This window comes from Rhyacophila brunnea, unplaced genomic scaffold, assembly GCF_057557595.1.
Source record: "Rhyacophila brunnea isolate RB1 unplaced genomic scaffold, BYU_Rbru_1.0 scaffold_4, whole genome shotgun sequence".
In the NCBI taxonomy this organism is placed as follows: domain Eukaryota; kingdom Metazoa; phylum Arthropoda; class Insecta; order Trichoptera; family Rhyacophilidae; genus Rhyacophila; species Rhyacophila brunnea.
This window is the reverse complement of record NW_028233068.1, coordinates 50138955-50148636: the sequence shown is the minus strand read 5'-3', so window position 1 is coordinate 50148636 and position 9682 is coordinate 50138955. Positions and strand designations below refer to the sequence as shown.

The following is a 9682-nucleotide window of genomic DNA, read 5'->3' as shown; positions in this document are numbered from 1 at the left end:
ATTTTATTAATTAATTTAATATGTAAGACAACTATAATTATTTTAATTGGGTGACAAACACTACAAAAACACTGGTTCTTTTCTAGGCTGTTCTTTAGTATCGTCGATTTATATTATTTTTATACTATAAGAAATACGTAAGTACTTAAATAAAATAATAATATTATGGATTTATACCTACGTAAAATAAAATTCTAGAATAGTATGTACACTAGAAATACCGGATATTATTTTATTATGCTAAAAAATAAAATAATTATTATAAAAGTAGCTTTTATTCTCAACCGCTAGATGTCGTAGTTCATTATAATTATGAATTCGCATGCGGGATGTTGAAAGAGGGCAATAAGAAGCTCAGATAGTTACCGACAAAGCATACTTACCTGGCGTAGGGGATACCGTGATCACAAAGGCGGTTCCCCCAGGGCGAGGCTCTTCCATTGCACTTCGGTTGGGCTGACCCTTGCGATTATCCCTAATGCGGATAACTCGGGCGCGTAATTTTTGGTAGTCGGGACTGCGTACGCGCTGTCCCGGACCTTATGAGCAAATTTACTTCGTGTCTCTACTGCGACGTGACTAGTTGTTGCATGATGTATTAAAGCGTCATGTCATGATTGAAGGATGCTGAGGGTATCTTTGTTCTACTATGGTAAACAACGATTCTGTTTGACTGTTTAATCAGTAAAATTTACTTCATAGTTCATTTAATGATGTACCGAGTACACCCGCCACGCGGTCCCAATAAATACAGTAGTTGGCAAAAGTTATAGTAACATGAAAATGTCTACGTTTAAAAGGAATTTGAGATATATCTAAGTTATTTTTTTTCTCTTCCGGCCAAAAAAAAATAATAGGGATTTGAGAAAATCTGTTTCGAGTTTCAATTTGAGTATTTCGATGACCTTTTTACCCCTCAAACAATCAACGACTTTTTTTCAGATGGCCAAATTGTCTTCTATTACAAAATTATACTTTGTAGGTACTTCACACCAAAATATAGTACAGGAGGACCTCGACTTTCGCACATAATTGGTTCCTGGAAAGGTGTGCGAATGTTGAATGTTCGAAAGTAGAGGGAAGTAAAAAAAAAAAAAAAAAATTGTGTGTATTTTGAAATATGTATTTATCAATGAATATAAGATGTTTAAGTGGGGTTTGCGGATGTTTCCCTTAAAAAGTTATCAAGAGTTAACTGTTTGCCACTCTTCTTTTTCTTATTTTAAATGGTAAATTATTAACTTTACAATATTGCTTAACTGCTGGCACGAAATGTAAAGTGAACCAATCTTTTAATATTAACGCAGTAAACCCAGTTTTTTTATCTTTATTTGATTACTGGAAGCAATTCTTTATCCTTCCCTGCCCTGGGATTTTCTGGTTGATAAATTAACATTGGCATCAATTTTAAATCACCAGCCAAGTTTCTACCAAGAAGCAATGTCAATCGGTTTTTAGAAGGTTTATGCCCAGGGGCAACTGATTCTTCTTTAGATAAGAATGTACGACTAGGCATTTTTTTCCAAAATAAACCTGTGTCATCTACATTAAATATTTGGCTAGAAGAATATTCTCCATCTTCAATAATTTTGGATAATGAGGAAATAAATTCTCCGCGAAAATCAGCCGATTCTCCAGTGAATTTAATATAAACTAATCGTTACTAACTTGATAAATCATGTTAGAATCTTCTTTTAATCTAGCCTTCCAATCTTTGTGCAAACTAAGAGCTTTCGCTTGAATAATTGAAATATTCAGAAGGACATCTTTTTGATGTTGGTCGTTGATCCATGATGACAAATATTTTTCCATTTCATCCATAACTATGCCGTGTCTTTTGGAAACAACCTTTAAAGATATATTTCCACAATTTTGAACGTATTCCTTAATTTTATTTTTATTTTTCAAAATTGAACATATCGTAGTAGACCTGTTTGTATCATACGAACGTCCGATTGAAGAAAAAGATTCACCGCAATAGTCTTGCGCAATAATAATACGCACTCTAATCTACACTATAATCGCACAATAATTGTCGCTATAGTCTAAGACTAAACCTATCCTAGCTAGCTCACAAGCAAAGTGACGAGTACGAGCAGGATGCAAGTGACGCAAGAAATGCACTTGCTTGTGAGCGAGTGAGAAGGGGATATCTTAACCCCACGGCCAACGCGACGTTTTAAAAAAAAAACGATTTTTTTTGAAATGTGCGAAATAGCGAATTGTGCGAAAGTCGAACGTTCGTAAGTCGAGGTCCGCCTGTATTTTGCCCTTATTAATTAATACCCTTTTATGTCAAACAAAATACGCCTACCAAAATTATTATAGTATGGTAGGCCACATTGGCTGAGTTACTTGAAGCCTGGGATGACAGGTTCAAATCTGGGGGCCCGGGATGGGTGGACCACAGTATTGCCATTTTGCATTTTGAAAGTGGAATTATAGTACAGAGCCTCCAAAATTATAGTATTTGGGAATAAAATATAGTACGCCTTGTCATCTGTTAAAAATGCATAGGTTTTTTGTAACTCAGAAAAAAAAATAACGGAGAATTTAGTAGTGTGTAAATATTTCACAGCTGGCCGCAGGTTCCCAGTTTATCATAGTCGGCTCGTTTTTTTCAGGAAAAATATTTCGCCGCAGGCCGCAAGTTCCCAATTTTTCATAGTCGGCTCGTTTTTTTAAGGAAAATATTTCGCCGCGGGCCGCAGATTTACAAATTTTCAAAGACGAATCGATTGCGACATGGCAAATGCGAAATTATAGTACTTTTATATTGAATTATAGTATTTTGGTACTATACCTGTTTTATATCCTACATAGACCAAAATTATAGTACAAATACTATAATTATAGTACGGTTGGCAACACTGGTGGACCAGTTAAATGTGAGATGTTTTACTTAGAATACCTACCTACTAATATTCTTTATATGTTTAATGATATTAGCATTTTAAATTATGTGGCTATGTGTGTGATGCAATTTGAAGTGATATGACGATTGATGTCCATATCCATGAAACTTCATATTAACTATTAAAAATTACTAATAGCGCCTGTACACATGCATGGAATTACTGTCGGCGATCGTGCTTATTTTGAACTATCATGAGAATAACAGTTTACAAGTAAGTGCTGACTGTCTCTCCAATCTCATTCTTCAAGAGTGAGCGAGGTTGTCATTCTATACACCACACAGGTCGTATTGAAAATCGGTTAAGCTCAAAATGAGTTGTTCGTTTTTTTACCGGCATGTTCGCTCCTATTGCTCTACTGCGCAAGCGCAGATCGAAAATAATCTTACTTGCGCGTAATAAATCATCACAATTCGGAAGCTTCCAAACTTGTTTGATTTATGCACGCAATCTTGACAACTGCAGGATAATACATGTTTCCCCATACATTTTCTTACTGTGCACAGTAAATGTATGCACGTGTAAACGGGGTATAAATGTTAGTCATACAATGAACCTCCCCATTCTCGTTTTCTTCTGTATATAGCCCGTGCAACCAAGCTTTGCCATTGATAATATTCAGTCGCGCGGCTTGTGTCGGCAGTGAAAGTATGTACATTATATTAAAAAAATGATATTTTAAAGATTGAATTCTCCCACCTTCGTTTTCGATCGTCGCCAATCCCTGTATAATTAATTATACATAAAAAGTGCACCACGGATCACGACCCACATTTCTAAACTATGAACTAAAACAAACGAAATGCTTGATTGTATGACAGACTCCAGGTGGCGAGTTAGCAATAATTAGTATAGAGGCTAGTGGCGAAGGGTGGAGGCAGGCTATTAACCCATAGCTTACGGGCCGCACAAAATTGTGTTTTTGCTAATTACTTTTCAAATGCAAATTAACACGTTAATTACAAAATTAATTAAAAGGGCCCGCAAGCATTGTGTTAAGATCCAACATAAATAGTGCACACTTAATTTTGTCAGTCATACGTATGTGTTTTCATTAACTTTTTAAATTTAAATTAAACCCAGCGTAACTTTCATTAAAACTCTTGTGACTACTTTGTTTGGTGTTGATTTACTAAAAAAACTATTCTGGGATAAATAAATTGAATGTTTTCCTCCAGAATCGGATGGCGAGCCATAAATATAGTTTTTTTCGTTCAGGAGACTTACCATTTTCATCGAATTTTATTCTTCTTCTATTCTGCTTCATCAGATCTTACTTATTAGTTCTTCTTACCTGTCTTTGCACAGTAAAATTATATGTGACCTTTTTGTTTTCATTGTTAAATGAGGAAAATCGAAAAGCAAAAAATGTAAGAAACCTTTCATTATTTTACTATATAAATATGATGAAAACAATAATCCCATTGTATTATGAGGCATCTATTATTCACAATAGTTCAATATTAGCCATAAATAATGACATTTCCAGTGTACGGATGGTTTTAATGTTATAGCCCATTTACACGTGCCTATAGATTTACTGCTGGCAGAACGTATTGTCCCAACCATAACAATAAAATGCAAAAGTAAACACAGTTATAACTGCAGGCGTAGATCAAAAAAGGTTAGCGGCTTCTGATTTTTCAAGTGATGTTGCAACTTGCCTGCGGGTGCGCGGTAGAACGATCTTCACGAACCTGCTGTAAAAAATACAAACGACACTGTGCATCACACAAAACATCCATGCAACAACAACAAACGCATCATGCTGCCACTTGAACAATGAGATTGATGCGACAATCAGCGTTGTTGTGTGTAAACGTTTATTGCTGTGCTAGTTTAATTTACATGCTAATACCTGGCAGTAAATACATGCACGCGCGTACAGGCGGTATAGGTGACTTTTTCCATACGTGTTTTCAAAGTAGAATTATATGCCTATTTTTATTAGCTGAAGGTCGAACGATATAAAGAAAAATGATTTCAAGTTATAGAAATTTTTATTTTTTAGAAAATTTATGTTTTTAAATTGCATATAAAATATATTAAACCTACAAATTATATCTTTATGTAAACGTCAAAAGACTAATTTGACTACCTTTTTATAGCCCCTGTATATGTGCATGGATTTTACTTGCACCGATTGTGTGTATTTTAAACTTTTGTGATAATAACTTTACACGTAAAAGTTTAGTGCCGACTGTCTCTCCAATCTCATTCTTCAAGCATAAGCGAGACGCAATGGTGTCTTTGTATGGAGCTATTTGACAGGTTCGTAGATAATCGGTAAATGTCAAAATGTTCTATGCGGTGTACTTTGTGTTTCTTCTGTTGGGGTAACCACTATCGTTCTACTGCGCATGCGCACCGCCAATTATTGCATGAACTTTTTTGATCCGTACGTGCAATCTTGCAATTTGCACAATAATACGTGTTTACACGTGCATTTCAGCAGTACATACATGCATGTGTAAATGGGGTATAATAATAAAGTTAACCATAAAATACGATGTATTAATAAAATTCGGATTTTCAACCAACGCACATTTTACCAACGATTTTTTTAAATTGTCTTGTTGGTTTTAATGTATTAAATCGTGTGCTTTGCATTCTGCCGCCAGGCAACGCTAGCAGCATTACCGTCCCCTTACACATGTAAGAATACTATGGGGTCATTTGCTTTTAGAGTGAAAGTAATAACAAATTCAATGTTTTATACTTTATTACCTAGATTACAACCCTTATCACTCACAACAATAGGAAATTACATTTCGATGGCTATATAAGAAGACTAGCCTACCTATACTTATTATTTTGATGTATATAATTTAAATATAAGAAGAAATGTTTCAGAAAATACAGTTTCAACTACAGAATATAACTACAAATATGAATATTGGCCAAATACAATAAAACTATCATTAAAAAGTGCAGTTTTTGCTTTTGCTGCTTTCTGCAATAAATATTTATAATAATTATATCATTCTGACAATTAAAATATTACAATACAGATTCACATAAATTGAATTTAATTTGAATTAATGATAAAAAGGGAAAGAGACAATTCAGTTTTAACTGTCACGATTGTTTTCATTTAATAATTGGCCAAAATTCTAATAGAGTTTTTTTATAAAAGATTAGAATGTTTTTTCCCTAAGAAGACGTCTAATAGAAATTTCTAAATATATTATTTTTGAATTGTCATTCTCATAAAAGGGTCCCATCTCTCACTTTACTTTGAGCCTATCTTTATAAACTTTAGAAAATTTATTTTCAATACTAAATAACAATAGTATCTAACATGTCAATAATAAATTCTGTTATACCATGTTCATATATTACAAATCCCTGAAAACATTACACTGAATTCTATGAATATTTTTTTCAAATGTAGCTATTCAAAATTATTGTTGCAGACTTCTAAAGAATTCGGATTTGATACTTCTCTAGATTAATATTATCGAAATAATTTACTTCTGTATGGTCGCTGTTTTAAAATTGAATGCGCATAGTTTTGATGAGAAGATATTGTTTGGTGGTGAAGTGTATGAATGCAAATTATTTAGCAAAGGACAAAATAATAATTCAATAGTGTATAAATAAAAATATGATGAAATAGGTTTGGTGGGAAATATAATTTTATCACCTACCTGGCAAGCAAAATAGATCATTGCATCGCTCTCTTCTTCGATGGGTAATTTAAATAAACAAAACTGAAAAAATAAAGACTCTGGCACACAGAACGCGATCTGTCACGGCGGACGGCGATCTAGTTGTATACATAAGACTGCATCATCCCCGTCCTGTTACTGACAGGGCGATCTGTCGCAGCGAGCTAGTCGTGACCACGCGATCTGTGCAGTGGCGAAAGAAACGGAGTTATATATCGAACATCTTCGGTTTTATCAGGTCATGAGTTCCTCGAAACTTCACGTGACATGAAAATATCTTCATGAATTTGAATGAAGATTGATTGAAGCTTAATACAGAGGCGGTGGGTGGTACTCCCCAAATCTTTCCCTTTTCACATTGATGTTTTTTTCTATTACTTTGTAGGGCTAATAGAAAAAGGAGTTTGCTCCTCGTCCAAATTACTCATTACGAACAAAATCCGTTAAAAAAATACATATCTGCCCATTAGGAAGCAACCAAGATACTAGATCGCTCACAAAGGTATCACGGCCTGTGTGACGCTTATATCGCTGACCGCCACGATGATCGCGCGATTACTGCCCGCCGCGACAGATCGCGTTCTGTGTGCCAGAGCCTTAAGGGTGTAAATAAAACATGTGGAAATAAGTACGATAAATATAATGGTAAAATAAAACTTTGCAATAACAATTAACTTGGAAAACGACTTCACTTATAATAGGTTTACAATAATAAAAAGCAAACATAAAAAAATATTCTTTTACGACTATCACGATAATTTTTAAAATAAAAAATAAATCATAAAAATCAATAATAATTGTAACTGTTAAAAATAATATGTATATATATTGCACTGCCATAAAACGACATACTAAAACTAAACCAAGCTAAAAGAATAAAAAATAAATTACACCAAAAAGATAAATTAAAAAAAAAAAATGTGGCACATATATTTTAACAAATTGGATAAACTTAACATGGAAGATTCGTTGATAACCATTTTTTTTTTAATAGGAAGTAGGTATAAAATAAGAGATTGTATAAAAAAAGGATAGTTCATAGGAATGAAATAGATTTAAATACCTAAGGAATGCATTAAAAACATAAAATTCATAATTTAAAAAATGATTCAGATCTCTAGGTTAGTAAAATTCTTAAATAAAAGATATCTTACTATAAATATATTTATAATAAGATAATAAAAAGAGGAAAAAATAATAGGAATGAGAAGATATAAGGGAATGTACAAAAAAAGCATTCTAAAATATAGTGATATGTGTGTAAAAGTGATGAAATCCAGCAAACATCATATAAGAGAGGATTCAGATCTTCATGTTTATGGAGATTGCAATTTTTTTCTAGATCCATTCAACTGGCCTAAAAATATTTATAGTAGTAAAATTACATTTTGTTGTTGTCAATGTTTGTCTACTTTTTCATGAAGAACAATTTATTGGAAAAGAGCAAATTGGAAGATTTCTAGTTATTAAGATTTAATATAAGTGTAGATTTTGTACGTTATATATAGAAGAAATTGAGATGTCACTGGAATAGCGATACCTAAAAATAACTTTGAGAAATATAACAATACGTAGAAGATATATCAGAAAAACAATAAAAATTCTTAATATCTCACACCTTATATACAATTAAGTAACATTAATAATTAATAATTAGTATTCAGTAGATCAAAAGAAAAAAAATGGGCTAAGCCCCTTTCCTTTGTAAGGCTTAAGATTGTTTCTCCTCTGCGGATTTATTTTATTTTATTGAAATTCTTATAATTATTTTTAAAAAGCATTATGATTTTGACTACAATATTGTATTGATTAGAGTAAACTAATCAACATATTGTTTAAGTGGCACTAGAGAAATTTCTATGAACACTTTTGTATTATGCTTATTTTCTACGTGCATATATAATAATTACTAATAACACTATTATAACACATTTCACTGATAATAATTATTCAATTATTCAATTGCTTTGTGTCTCGAAAATCAGAGAATTATTAAGAAACGACATGTCTTTTTGATATAATTCTTAAACGTGTCAAATACACATAAAGTGACATGGATTGATTAACATCGAAAAACTTATGAATCCTTCTCATTCTTATCGGTGATAATATTAGAAAATGTTCAAAAACTTTGTTACATAATAAAATTACAATCGAACTCGGTTATTACGAGGAAGATGGGACCGACTGAATTAGCTCGTTATATCAGAGACTAGGTATTTTTAAATGACCGGTCACATAACACGAAAAGTCGCAATTCAAACAAAAATACACAATTAGAATTTATTTACACATATTACATTTTTCTGTCAATCCACTTTTCTTATAAAATTTAAAATTGATTCTTATTTCATTGTTTTCACTCTCCCCACCTCGTAATGTTTATTATGCATTGTCCAGAGTACGCATATGTAGAACATAAAAAATCTGAAAACCACCGTAAAAATCCCCGAAACAAGCATGGCATTCATAAACTACAAAAGAAGTTGTTTATTGTAATGAATGCTGGTAGGTACCTACTGACTTCAGCTTGGATTTTTTACATGAAATTTCAACCATATGCGTGGATACTTTTTCAATATCGTCGTTGGCAAAAACACCAATTTTGGAACTTAACTAGTGTCATAAACGTAATCCGATCCCGGCAGCATCGGTCTACAGTCTGGTTTTATTGCTTAGGGTCGAAAATGCTTTTAAACGATCGACACATTAACAGTTTTAAGAAAGTTTTTGACAATATTTTCGCTCGGTATATCCGATAAGTAGCTCGTTATAAAAGTGAATAAATGTATGGAGAAAATCATAAACGAAAATGTCAACAAATGTTTCCTCATTACATCCGAGATCTCGCTATGTCCGTGATCGTAATAACCGAGTTGGACTGTATTACAAATATTATTGTAAATACAATTCAAAACAAGAAAAACACAATTACAACAATTTCATAAGATTGTACAACAAATTATTATTCCTAGATAATATTATTATTATATTGTCACTGGGAAATATTTAATAATAATTATTGATTTAGTGATACCATTATAATATAATATTATGATCAAATGTGAAATATTAATAAAACATATTATAATTATG

The 9682-nt window shown here is 32.4% G+C and overlaps 1 non-coding gene across 1 annotated transcript; it reads left to right on the top strand.

The window, feature by feature from the left end:
* The first annotated feature begins 375 nt into the window (after window positions 1–375).
* Window positions 376–537, top strand: LOC147067483 (U1 spliceosomal RNA). The gene has a single exon (XR_015071570.1). It is a non-coding gene; the product is annotated as a U1 spliceosomal RNA (small nuclear RNA).
* The last annotated feature ends 9145 nt before the right edge of the window (window positions 538–9682 follow it).